At 39.1% G+C, this 14,617-nt stretch overlaps 1 pseudogene; it reads left to right on the forward strand.

Annotated features, from left to right (window-relative positions):
• Positions 1–3,570: 3,570 nt before the first annotated feature.
• LOC106734307 (14-3-3 protein zeta/delta pseudogene) lies at positions 3,571–11,395 on the forward strand (annotated as a pseudogene).
• Positions 11,396–14,617: the final 3,222 nt, after the last annotated feature.

The raw sequence follows: 14,617 nt of genomic DNA on the forward strand, positions 1-14,617 counted from the left end.
GTCTTTCTCATGCTGCCAGAGTTGCCTGAGAAGTTCTGATTTGGTACTCTGCTTGTTGAAAGGAAGGGATTCTGCAACAGCTGATGGAGCCGCCACCAACTCAGGAATGAACTGCTCCTTTCTCTTCTTTGTTGTATCTTCTGTAGTTTTCTTAAGTCTGCCAATTGTAACCTCCAAATTTGCAAGTGGCCTTCTATTAGGTGACTTTGTTGTTTGTACATTTGCAGTACTTAATTCAAATTTCATGCTCTTAATAATATCAAACAAGTCTTTTTTATTTTTTATTTTTTGTATTTTCTTTGACATTGTCTTGGCTCTCTGATTTTGGAAATCTCATCAGTTGAAACAGACTGCTCATCTTTCTTGCTATAGATAACACTGTTGGTACCAAAATACCTTTGGATACTATTTTTTGTTCTTACTGTTCTTTGTGGAGCAGCCAGTAGCACTACTGTAACTGTCATTGCCTCTAGGCTTCCAGAAGACAAAGGGTGGTGGTAAAGTGGGCAAAAAGGTAGGAAAGCAGGCAAAGAGGTAGGTCACATTGCCAAGAAACACCTTGAATAAAAAAGGTCCTTTATTTCTTAAAGAAATTTAAATATAATTGGTGTAAGTTCATATTGAGATTGCCCTGCTAGTGCTGTTTTTTTCTAAGTAAACTTATCTACCAAGCGGTGATTATTCGGTTTTCCTTTGTACTTAGTGGTGATTATTGGGCTTTCCTTTGTACTTTCAATTTTCTTCATAAAATTTTAATTTACCAAATTAAATTTAAGGATTTTTCTCCCTCTCTAGTTTTTTGCCTTCCTCTATCAGCCTCGGAAATTCCATCCCAAGACGTGGTATCATATTTAAAATTGTAAATCATATCCAGAGTTACTCAAGACCTGGATTCCTCATTTCAAAGTCCAAGGTGTTACTTTTCAAATCAGTTGCATTGCTCTGCTTTTCTCTCCAGCCCCATATCAATGTCAGGAACCCTGATTCCTCTTCTACACTTATCTATATACTTGTAAATTAGTCTATGTAATCTCAAAGCGAACAGTTAGATTTCTTTTTGGTAAACTGAGACAACCAGAGTTTCTGATACCAAATAAGGAAATGAGAAGAGAAAAATTCAGTACTTACAGAGTTTTCTTGGGTTTATTTTGAACTGTATGAGGACCTATTTTTCTTTTGGTTTAGAGAGATGTTTTGCTATAGGGCATGTGCACTTGCAGAGAGACAGAAAGAGACAGAGAGACAGGAAGCAAGAAACCCCCCCTCCTGGGAATAGCCATGCTACAATACTTTCTCTTCTATTCCTCTTCTTGAGATTATGAGCACACATGCACGTGTGACTGGTGTGAGTTTTGAACCACCAGTCTGGAACTTGAACCACGATTGACTACATGGGAGTCCAGTAATGTAACCATTACACCATTTGCTAGTCCCAGGGTCTATTTTTCTTAAGAGATTAGCAGAAAAGTACCAGATATGCTTGACTTCAACATCTTTTGAAAGCCCTTTCTCCCACATTAGGTCTTTTTTCTTTTTTTTCCTTTTTTTGGAGAGGTTTTTGCTATAGGGTCCGTGCGCTTGCCAGAAAGACAGAGAGAGACAGAGAGACAAAAAATGAGAAATTACCCCCCGGGGGGATGGTCACACCACAATCCCTTCTCCTCCATTCTCCTCTTGGGATCTTGGGCACGCATGCACATGTGCCTGGCATGTTTTTAAGTCACCAGGTCTGGGACTCGAACCGCAGTCGACTACTTGGGAGTCCAGCGACATAGCCATTATGCTAACTGCAGGTCCTCCACATTAGGTCTTTTAATCCCCATAATCTCCAGCAAAATTGTCAATTCCTTATAACAATATCTCTGATCTCTCAAATATCTCAATGTCTTCATCAGCTGTATGTGGCAAGGGACATCTGTCCATAGCAAGCATTTTTTTTTCTGAAAGCCACTCCTAATGGGAATGGATCTGTCACGTGTAGCTTTTCCTAGGGTTACTGTAAGGAAGTACTGCCAATTACATGACTTTAAAAACAGAAACCTTTTATTCCACAGTTCAGGATAGTACAAGTGTGAAGTTGAGGCTTCAGCAGGGCCAGGAATGCTCTGCAACTGCATAGACTCTGTTCTTGTCTCTTGTCAGCTTCTGGTTTTGGTATTGAATCTTTAGCAGTTTTTGGTTTGCAGCTATCTCACTCCAATTTCTGGTTGGTCACAAAGCATTTTTTCATTTTTATAAAGACACTTATCATATCGGGTTCCATATCACCTCAGTGACCTCATGTTAATTAGCTCTGGAATGACTGTATTTCCACAGTTCCAGGTACCAGTAGTAGGTCTTTAACATATCTTCATTGGGCAGGGAGGGACATGACTGCAGCCTCACCCTACGTCAGAAGCAGCAAAGGAGTGAGGGAGGCCATAAGGATATGTGAAAGTCACAAGATGTAGAACTGCCTTGGTCATACTCTTATTAGTGTGTGTGGTGGGTACACCTTGCAATGACCGAGTCTGACACCATAAGAGCCCTGAAGTTTGGAAAAATTTTATTGTTTTATTCAAATGAAGTACTTCCATCACAACACATATTCAGTATGATTATAAAAGTGCTGTACACTAATTTTTTATACAAAATCTTTTAAACCCATTGTATATTTTATACTTAAAGTACATCTCTATTGAGATTAGACATGTTTTAGATGATCAAGTTAGAAAAATGTTTTTCTTAAAATTGATTGGCTAGGGGCCAGCAGATGGCATAGTGGTGGTAAAGGTGCTGGACTCCCACATAATTAACCCTGGTTTAAGTCCCAGACCTAGTGGCTTGAGAAGCATACCAGTATGTGTGGTGCATGCCCAAGATCCCAAAACTAGAATGGAGAAGGGATTGCAGTATGACCATCTTCCCTGTGGGGTTATTTATCATTTTCCTTTTCATTGTCTCTGTCTCTCTTCAGTGGGTGCATGTGCCCTATGACAAAAACCTTGTAGAAAAAAATGAAGGGATATATTTTTAGAGCAATTTTTAATTAACAGAAAAATTAGCAGTGGTTTGTTACTTAGCCCCACCCCCACAGACTTCTGCCTTCCCTTGGCACCCTCTCACAGCCCAGTGCAGTGCCAGTGACAGTTCTCTGTAGGAAGGGACACACCACCAGTGGATTGTGTGGCTAGAGAAGCTTGGCCATGACACTTCTGGAGGGCCATGACTTGAGCACCTGATGAAGGGACATTTAGTGACCATTGCTGCTTCCATGGCTCTGGAAGTGGGCTTGGGCTTCTTGGGCTTCATCTTCAGTCCCACCTGGAGATCTTTGCTCCCCAGGCAGTGCCATGGCACCACATTTTCGCAGCCACCTATGCCACCCCACTTGATGAAGCAGCAATGACTTCTACCTGCACAATCTCCAGCCTTTTTGAGATTCAGGCACCACTGCTACAGCTTCTCTGCATGTTTGCATTCAGATCTCTCAGCAAACATCAAAGTAACATTCACTCCCTATGCAGCCAGAACAGGGAGAAGCAAGAGGTGCCTGAGCCCCTGAGAAGTTAGTGCAGCTGCTTTCTGACCATGGGCATTCCAGATAACACAGCCGTCACAGATACATCGGACACCACAGCCCACCCCACAGCTCATGCCACCACAGCCCTCCCTGACATGAGCCATCAGGACTGCAAACTTCTGTTCATTTATTTCCCAGGAACAGGGTCTTTATGGTGCAAAAATTGACTGTGATATTACCTGACTTAAATTTAATGTCACAATATGTAGTCATTAAATGAAAAGAAAACTTCAGGTGGAGACAACCCAAAGGAAAATTAGAAGCCACCTCGTTTTTGTGCAGAATTGTAGAAGCAATCACATTGACTGCTAAAAACAATCCATACTACAAGACAGTGTACAAAGCTGGCTGAGATCAGTCTGCCACTGTCTCTGAATTATCATTTCATCCCAGCATCACTTTACTGTCAGACCCACCAACAGCGAACATTTCCTGAGTTGGGGGGTGAGGATTAAAGAAAGACAAGAAGACAGGATAGAAACGGGAGGACTGCCAGTCAATACTGGTCAGCTCCAAATGTACTTTATTGCTAGTATTTATACACACACCAAAGACTTCGGTGATGTAAGGTTTTATGTCCTTACTGAATTTATCAGATTGTTATAACAATACTTTGGAACATTCAACTCAAAACAATCCCAAGACATTCTGCTCATAACAATCAAGCCACCCAAGGCCATGTCCAGATAAAGACCCTGGTCTTATTCTGGTGGTCTCGTCCTGCACATTCCTCATGTCTCCTCTTTGGCTCCTCACCCTTTGCCAGGGAGAACTAGACAAAGGTTCATCAGGAGGATTGATCCTCTGTGTGAAAGCAAATTAAAGAGCAGGCTTTTAGGAAAAGACAGGCTGGGGCTGCCTTGTGCTAGTGACACTGTGGGACTGCTCTCTTTTGGGAGTGCTGGGCCTCTCCCAACCATGTGGAGTGCTATCTGCTTGCTCTAGTGGAGCCTGGACTTCAGAGACCCTGTTCAGGTAAGGCCACTGTCATCTGAGTCTGAGCCTGTCACCTCAAGCCCAGACATACCTTCACCCAGGAAGAGAGGTTGCCCAGAGCAATCATGTCTCCTTGTCTACACACTCCATATTTTTTTTAAAGAATTATTTATTTCATTTTATTTATCATCATCATCATTATTTTAATTCACCAGGGAGCAAAAGAGAGAGCATGGGAAAGTGAGAAAGCAAATCTCCAGGTTCATGACTGAAACTGTAGGAGAGTCCCACACCTCAACCACCATAGCACCTGTTGACCTCTACACATTCCATCTTAATCACCACCCCACAGTAACTACCATGGAGATTAAGCCTGTCACCTGCACTAGCCAGATCTCTGGGACTTCCCAAGACCACTTTGTGCACATGGTAATCACAGTACAACAGGTGAACACCAGCTGGTAATAAGAACTATATCACAGAACAGAACTTGTATGTCCTCATTCCCACTGTGACCCATAGCCTGGTGAACAATGCAGCAGTGGGTCTTTCATACTTGGGCGACTCAGGTGTCGAAGGTGGTGTCCTTGCCCACAAAGCACCAGGACCCACCTAGTCAAAGCAGCTGGAGACTAAGCAGATCAAGATGAAAGACTAGGAGAGTGTCATTCTCTCAGTGAGCATGAACCCACCGCCAGCCACTAGGAGGGGAAGGGATTCCAAACTAGCTCCAGGAGAGCTTTTTTCACATCAGACTCAGACTTTTTGGTGTTGAATAAAGATGTCGCTGCTCATCTCACTGGTGTTTAAGCACATCTTCTCTTTTTGGGAAAAAGTAACTTAAAGTGACTCTTTAAGTCACTTTTAAACAAAAAGCACAGCCAACAAACCTGGTTCCCAAGAAGACAGTTCACAGGGTTTATAGCTTTCTTAGCAACAAGTGAAAAGTGAAAGGATATAGATAAAAGTAGATAGTACAATATTCCCTTCACTGCTATCAGATGGATGCCCCTGTATAAAGTCCTCCAAGGAACTGCTTTGAGCTGTTTTCCAGTGTGGCAAAGCAGGAGTTCCCAGTTTGCTACTTGCAGACTCAGTTTTGAATTAAAATATAAACTTGAGGTCCTGCTTCAGGGACTAATGTTTCCAGGTGTGGATATCGTGGTCCACACCTGGTGCAGACAGATCTCCCAGAACTAGGTTCCTGAAGGGACCCACAGGGGACATACCACTGCTCCAAAAGGACCTAATTTTTCATTGGCTTTGAAATTTAAGGAAAGTTTTAGATATAGAATCAAGAAAAGCTAGTTTTCTGGAGAACATAAGCTAAGTCATACACAGAAATATATGAGCATGGCTTATCACACTGACAGAACATCAGTACTATCCTCTATCATTTATTTATTTATTTTGTGGAGAGGTTTTTGCTATAGGGTGCATGTGCTCACCAGACAGACAGAGAGAGACAGAGACACAGAAAGTGAAAAATCACCCCCCAGGGGGGAGGGCTATGCCCCAATCCCTTCTCCTCCATTCTCCTCTCGGGGTCTTGGGCATGCACACACACGCGCCCGGCATGAGTTTAAGCCACTGGGTCTGGGACTTGAACCGCGATCGACTATGTGGGAGTTCAGCGGCATAGCCATTACTCTAACTGCTGGTCCCTCTCTATCTTTTATTTTAATGTGTGGTTGTACTGACACTTTTGATTTCTATCTTTCATATTCATGTTTTTAACATTTCCCAAGATCTAGTAAAGTGTAATTAACTAGCATATGATCAATGTAACCTGGAAGGAACACAGAAGAACATTTCAAATGTACTTGGCTATCTTTGGGGCTTTAATTTTTTTTTCTGGAGGGTGCATGAGAGAGAGAAAAAGAGAGGAACCCTCCTCCCAGGATGATCACACTACAATCTCTTCTCCATTTCTCCTTTTGGGTTTTGGGCACATATGTATGAACACACACAGACACACACACACACACACACACACACTTTGTTTTCCAAACTGCCAGGTACTTCAGAGAAATGTAATCATGGTTCACGGGGTGTATAGCTTCCTTAGCAACCAATGAAAAGTGAAATCATGGAAATAAAAGTAGTACAGTATTCCCTTCACTGCTATTGGATGGATGCCCCTTCATAAAGTCCTCCAAAGAATTGCTTTGAGCTGCTTTCCAGAAAGGCATAGCCAGTACTTTTCCCTATAGTGGGGAGGGCAGCACTAACACTCACACACTTCCTGAAGGGTGGACACTTCAGGACTGTGCCAAGGTGTTCAGTATTTGCAGTAGGTTTATCATATTCTTCATGTGCCCTCAGTGAGCAGGAGAGAGTTAGGAGAAAGAAAAATGAATAAAATAGATGAGGCACTTACCCATATATCACAGTCTCTCCTGGAAGACAATGCCAAAGTAAAAAAAATTAAAAAGTTGAGAGAGACACAGGTGTTTTCAATTGGGCCAGTTAGACTGCTTGAAAAGAAAGGTTGTTTATTTTCTGCTCAGAACTTAACTACTGAAATGATGAAATGAGTGATAGTAAGGTGGACGTCAGAGAGAGTTTCAAGTGCTAAACTAAGCATTCCAATCCCCAGGTACAGAGCACAAAGTGACAGTCATCAGTAGTGAAGGTCAGGGATTTGCTAAAACAGCACAAAGGGAATAATTTACATTTGATTAACTGCTTTCTATAACAATTTACTTATTTACTTTAAATAATTTTTTTATTTAATTCCATTTGTAATTATTAGTTTTTAACTAGACCAGACAAAGAGAGAGAAAGGGTAAGTGAGAAAGTAAGTCACCAGGTCTGGGATTCAAACCATGGTTGGCCATGTAGGAATCCTGAGCCTTTAACCACCACACCACCTGCCAGCCCTCCTATAACAATTTATTAATAGCAAAATAGCAGGTAGTTGTCATATTTTTTACTTATTGAAGTATTTTCCTATAAGGCCACTGCAGTCTCCGAAGAGAGACATGAGAGGGAAAGTGAGAAATCACTCCCCAGGGAAGATGGCTATGTAGCAATCCCTTCTCTTCCACTCTCCTCTCAGGATCTAATTTTAACTGCACAGTTAGCCATATGGGATCCCATGCCTTAACCACTTGCTTCCCCAGTTTGTCTGTTTATTTATAGATTTCTACTATAGGATTTGTGCATTAACTGCATAGAAAAATAGACAGGGAGAGAGAGGGAAAGTGAGAAATCATTCCCCAGAGCAAATGGCTACACTGCAATCCCTTCTCAATTCTTTCAGGATTTGGGACACACACGCACATACATACACGCAGACAATATATACTGGTAGTTCTTCAATATACACCTAAGCAAAGAAGATAGCATTAGGAAATCCAGTCAAGTCATGTGATTCAGGACAAACCATTCAGCCAAGCCACAAGACATAAAGGTCTAGCCCTAGACAGCGATTCAGAGATTCTCCTGCACTGATACATGGAGCTGCTGTGAATAATGCTCACCTGAACAGAGGTGACTTTAAAGGAGGATCATGAATGTATGGAGAAGACAACAAATATTTTGATGGATGTGAATGAGGAGTGCACACATTCACTATTTTTATACATTTTAAAAATTATATATAGAATATTAGAGAATATAGATCTATAAAATATATACATACAAATTATATATATGTATACATATATATAATTATAAAATACAAAGCAGTTTTTGGATTTTTAAAGAGAACATGGAACAATTGGACAAAGGCAGTTAACATGTATGTCACCTGAAGTATTTCACATTTTCTGTGATGAGAATGTAGTATACTCTCCTGGCATTATTAGAATGAATAGTGCTCAATTGTGACTTACACTCCCCATGCTTATACTACCCTTCATAGCCCTTCGAGAATTGGATGTACCTCACATGTCATCTCATTTCTATGTAGGTCCAGAAACCATGATTGAAGCGTTTCTTATTTTCCCTATGTTCTGGAACCTTAAAATAGCATCTGGCAGGGCCAGCAGTGGCATGGTATCTAAGACGGTGGATTCTCACATGGCTGGTCATGGTTGAAATCTCAGAACTGTGGCTTGCTTTCTTACTTCCCCACCCCTACCTATCTGGTGAGTGCACATGCCCTGTTGCAAATTACACACATAATAATAATAATACTAATAAATAAAATTAAATAACAAATTATTTAAAGAGAAATAAATAAATAGCATCTGACTTGTCAGTTTCTTAACCATTTGGCAAATTTCAGGTACCTTTGGGTTGCTTTTCTATAGCTTTATACAGTGCTACATTAACCCTGAAAAAAAGTGTTTTTAAGTATGTTTTTGTTGACAATAAAACATTAAATTCACATCTAGTCAATTATTGATTACACCTGTGTTCTTACCAATTTACAAACACATTTTTCTCTGCAGTTAACTGGTCTTCATAATTATTTTCCATTTGGAAATTTTGATTTTTTTAAAAGAATATTACTTAAAACTACACTTTGAGATTCTTTTTTTAAAATAAAGTTCTTTTTTGTTTCTTATTTAGTTAGCGTTATGTATGTCTTTTATTATTTCTTCATTCTCTATGGAATTACTCTAATCTTAGTATCTTAAAACTCAACCTTAATTTAAATATTCAAATGTTCTGATTTTTGTTTTTGAGAAGTTTTTGCTTTAGGGTGTGTGGAAAAGAGAGAGACAAAGTGAGAGAGAAAGTGAGAAATCATCTCTCAGAGTGAATGCCCATGCCCCAATTCCTTATTCTCCATTATCCTCCCAGGATCTCATGGCATGCAGCCACACATTCTTCACATGGTTTTAAAGCCACCATGTCCAGGATTTGAACTGTAGCTGTTCATATGGAAGTCCAGTGACATAACTGCTACACCATCTGCTGCTCCCTTGATTAGTTAATTAAGCATGCTAAACCAAAGATTTTATGCAATCGTAACTCTACTTTTGTTGACTTTGTTTTTTATGTTTTATTGTTACTTTTTTCCTTTTTTTTTTTCTATAGGGTGTATGCACTTGCCATAGTGAAACAGAGAGAGAAAGAGAGAGAAAAAGAAAGTGAGACCTAAGCAGTTATGTAAATGATCATGCCACAATCCCTTCTCCTCCATTCTGGGGATTATTGGGCATGCAGGCATACCCACCTGGCATGTTTTTCAAGCCACTCAATTCAGAACTCAAACCACATAGTCAGTCTTGTGGGATTCAATTGCCTTAACCTCTATGCTGAGATGGGAGTTAGACCTCATCATAGGTTCATAGAAAATGAGCTCTGCATATTTTAGTTACTGTGGTTTTGCTTTCTGTGGTCTGGTAAATTTTCACTATGCCCCCATTTCTAGTCTCAGAAAAATTTGGGATTCCCTGTTGGCTGGGCTAAAATCAGACTGAAACCAATTACTGGAGCACAAAGAGTGACTATCAAGCCACTGGACCTGGGACTTGAATGATGACCACATGGGAGTACAGTGCCTTGACCACTATGCCATTTGTTGGTCCCTGCTTTGTAAAAGTATAATCAGGCTGTTGAAAGTTCTCCCAGTCCTATCTGCACACTTGTATATAATATATGTAAATGCATTTGGCCAACATTTCTATTACCTGTAATGTTGCCATTTAGTTATTTTCTATCAATAGTAATTCTATCAATTACTCTCATCTTGCTCTTTGGATATAAATTCTTACTTGTTCTTGTTATATTCAGAGTTGAACCTAATATTCCTGAACTACTGCAAAATCTCATAGCCACATTTTTCTTATATATTTTGAGGCTTCAAAGGGAGCTTTCTTTACTGTGCTTTAAAAGATACTAACTTTGTGGTTAAGGCACTGGATTCCCACATGGCTGATCATAGAACGAGTCCTTATCCTGGAAATTTGAAAATTATGCCAGCACAACTGCATGAATGATCAAAACCCTGAGAGAAGAATGGAGAAGGGATTGAGGTATGGCCATCTTCTGTGTTTAATATATTGTTGTGGCCTTTAGACACCCAAGGCTTGTCTACGAAGCACATTTCTATAATCCCCTTGTGAGCAGTGAGCACCCAGGGTCAGCTTCTTGATGCTGACATTAACTTCACTTCATAAACTCAGCATTTTAATATACATGTGGTCCTCACTGTATAGGTCTTGGTTATAAAAGGGTTGAGGCTCCAATAATTTCACTTATTCTGAGCCTTCCAAAGATTGAATATGGGAATAATGCTGATGGAGTGGACAACAAACTATATTAATTTATATCTTCTGTCTGAAAACAATGGAAAAACATTAAAAATAATGTGCTGAGAAAAAAAAGAGCAGGTGGCTTGAGAGTACAGAGAAAAAGTTGAGACCAAACAAAGATATACCTACAATTATACACTGTCTCTTTCGGAAAAGTTCTTGATCCACCATGCTTCCCAAGCAAAGAGTAAAGTTTTCTACTTCAAAGTGAAAAGTGAGTACTACTGTTACTTGGCTGAGGTTGCTTATGATGATGATAAGAAAGGTATCGAGGATCAGTCAAAACAACCATAACAAGACACTTCTGAAATCAGGAAAAAGGACATGCGACCCATACATTCTATCAGATTGGATCTGGCCCTTGACTTCTCTTTGTTCTGTTATAAGATTCTGAACTCTCCAGAGAAAGCCTGCTCTTGAAAAGACAGCTTTTGATGAAACCGTTGCTGAACTCGATACATTAAGTGAAGAGTCATAAAAAGACACTACACTAATAATGCAGTTACTGATACACAATTTGACATTGTGGACATTGGATACCCAAGGAGACAAAGTGAAGCAGGAGAAAGAGGGGGAAATTAATCAGCCTTCCAACTTTTGTCTGCTTCATTCTAAAATTTACATAGTAGACCATTTGTCATCCATCCATTTGTCCCAGAAACAGTTTATTGTTTATAATTTATGACATGCTTATTTTACTTGTATTTGAATTTCTATATTTCCCTGTGGTTTTTATGTTTTATATCAGAAAATTAAATTCAGTTGCTATTTAGGAAGTTATCTGTTTTCATCTTGAGGTGGCCAATATGGGGATGTAGAATTTTTAAACAAGTTGCTAATGTTTGACATAATACATTTGATACTTTGCTGATCTTTTAGTGGAGCACAACCCCATTCCAAAACAGCCATAGCAGGAGGAGGAATTGCTTCATGCTAAGGGACCCTCAGAGAACTTCTTGAGCAGTCTTTGATAACATACACTACTTCAAACTATTGACTCAGAATACAGTTAATCAGGATTTATTTTAGTTTTAGTTTTAGCTACAGGGCACATTCACTTGCCACTAGAGAGAGACGAAGAGAGAGAGAAAGAGAAAGAACAACTCCTTCTCCCCCATTTTCTTTGGGATTTTGAGAACACATAAACACATGCTTGGCATGTACTTTCAGCCATCCAGTCAGCGACTTCAACTACTTAATTGATCTTATGGAATCTAGAACCTTCAGCACACCACCCATTGGCACAGCATTGTTGATTTAAAAAAACATTGTTTCAAAGAGGCCAGCAAGTAGCATCATGTTTAAGGTGCTGACCTCCACATGTCTGGTCATGTTTCGAGTCCTGGACTGAGGCCTTGAAAATCACACTGGATGTGTGTGTGTGTGTGTGTGTGTGTGTGTGTGTGTGTTTGTCCAAAATCCTGAGAAGAAAATGAAAGAGAAAGAATTATGGCATAGCTTCCCCCCCCTTGGGGGTAATATCTCAGTTTCTGTTTCTGTCTCTTTGGTGAGCACATGTGCCTTATGGTGAAGCAGGCATGACCCCATCTTAGAAGAGCGCCTCCTAGAGAAGTGGAGAATGAAGCAAGTGTGACTCCATTTTGAAAGGGTGATTTCATTTTAGAAATTATGCTTTCTTCTCCCCCTCCCCCGAGTACAGATAGAATCCAAAGAAGCCTCACTCCCAGGTGCCTGAAGAACCTTGACCAGAACCAGAGAAGCCATTAAAATTTCATTGTAATCAGAACTTACCCTCAAGACTAATTAACCTGCTTGCTTTGCTTCTGTAACTAACTTTTTTGCTTTAAAGATAGAAAACCCTACACCCGTTCTCTCCTGAAGCCCATTCATTTTGTTCCTTTGTCCTTGTAAAACATCTGTGCATATTTGCTCATGTCTTGACTTAATTTTGTAATCAGGGCTATTTTTTTTTCTTATTGCTATTGAGTTTATTGAATTTCTCATATACTCTTAATATTAATCCTTCATTAGATGAATAGCTTGATAATAAGTTTACCCTCTCCTGCAGAATGTCTCTTCATTGTGTTGATTATTTGCTGTTCAAAAATATTTTTGTTTTCCCAAGGAAGGACATTTGAAGAAGGGATATGGAGGTAGAACATTGACAAGGGTATGGGGAGGTGTGGTGTTATTGGTTGAAGATATTTTGATCAACGGGACTGAGGAGAAATGTTCACATATTGAAATGTTCACAATGTAAGCTAAAAAATGTGATTGTATATAAATTTTTTAATAAATTAATTAATAAAAAACTTTTTAAAAAAGAAACATTTTAAGTTGGTATACTATCAGTTGTCTCTTTCTGCTTTGTTGCCTCTGGTTTTTAGGTCTTCTTCAACAAACCTATGCTCAGACAAACCAATACCTAAGGCATTTTCCCTATTTTTTTGTCTATAGTTTTGTGCCTTACATTTAAGATTGTAATCTGTTCTTTCTCACATGAATATCCACTATGTCCAGCACTATTTATTAAAGTAATGTTCTTCGCCATTGTATGTTATTTGCATCATTGTTGAAAACCAGGGGCTGACAGGTAGCATGATGGTTGAGAGCTGGACTTCCATGTGGTTCACTGTAATTTGAGTCCCAGACCTAAATTTTTATTATAGTGTTTTTTTTATGAAATTGTTGTAATAAAATAGGGTAATGTATCGTGTATGTATATGTGTGTGTGAGTGATTCCTTAATGTTCTTGCTTAGCAAAACAAACAAAGAAAAAATAGCAAAACTATTGCTAGGTTCGTGATGTTGGGTAATTAATCAGCATCAGTCTCACTAGTATCCTGACTTTAAAATGAGAAGGACAGTAGATGGCATGGTGGTTAAGGTTCTGAACTCCAACATGGTGAACTGCAGTCTGAGTCCCAGATCTGATGGCTTGAAAATCACTCCTGGTTCATGTACCTATGTGCCCAAAATTCTGAGACAGGAATGGAGGAAAAGGGATTACAACATGGCCATTCCCTTCAGGGGGTGATTTCTCACCTCCCTTCTCTCTGTCTCTCTCTGGAAAGCACATGTGCCCTATGGCAAAAAGGTAAAAAACAAAAAAACAACACTATGAAGACACTATAACTTATTAACAATTTTAATTGTGAAAAAGCAGAATTAAACCAGTCAACTTCAAGTGAATATCAAGCATTATAAATTCCCCAGTGGTGAACAAAAACCATAAATGGAAATGAACAAGATATAATGCAAAATATTTTAATAGTCAGGAAAATTATAATAAACTACTGACAGTTTATAAGAGTTGAAACAAATAAATTTAAATATCAAATAGCTCTCATATGTAGCATAGTTTATAAAATTTATGAGGCAGAAATGGATTATTATCTGTGCTGATAATGTGTGTAGTATCCCCAATTGGACTTGTGTGAAATGTATTCATGTTGGAAAATTCACTTTACAAGCTAATTGATGTATAGTAATTGAATGTATAAAATAAATTAAAATATATTTAAAAATATTAGATAGCTCTCATTTTGGCATACAGAACATCATTCTGTGCCTTAACTATAAATTTTTTTATTGAATGCTTTATTAAAAAATAACAAATCCTGATCATTTTTAAACAACAGATAAAAATTTTAAGTTTCAAGGGCCAGCAGGTGGCATACTGCTTAAGGCACTGAACTGCACATAGCAAACCAGTTTGAGTCTTGAATTCAGGGGCTTGAAACTCATGCTGAGTGTATTTTGTGCATGCCAAAAATCCTGAGTTGAGAATGGAAATGAAATTGTGGCATGGTCATTCCCCTGGGGGGGGATGATGTCTCAATTTCTGTCTGTCTCTCTGGCAAGCACATATGTCTGATAAGAAAATTCTCTCGAAACAATTCTTTTTTAAAATTTTGAATGCAGTAATGTAGTGTTAAAAACTATG

Source organism: Tupaia chinensis, unplaced genomic scaffold (assembly GCF_000334495.1).
Source record: "Tupaia chinensis unplaced genomic scaffold, TupChi_1.0 Scaffold000092_1, whole genome shotgun sequence".
Classification (NCBI taxonomy): Eukaryota; Metazoa; Chordata; class Mammalia; order Scandentia; family Tupaiidae; genus Tupaia; species Tupaia belangeri.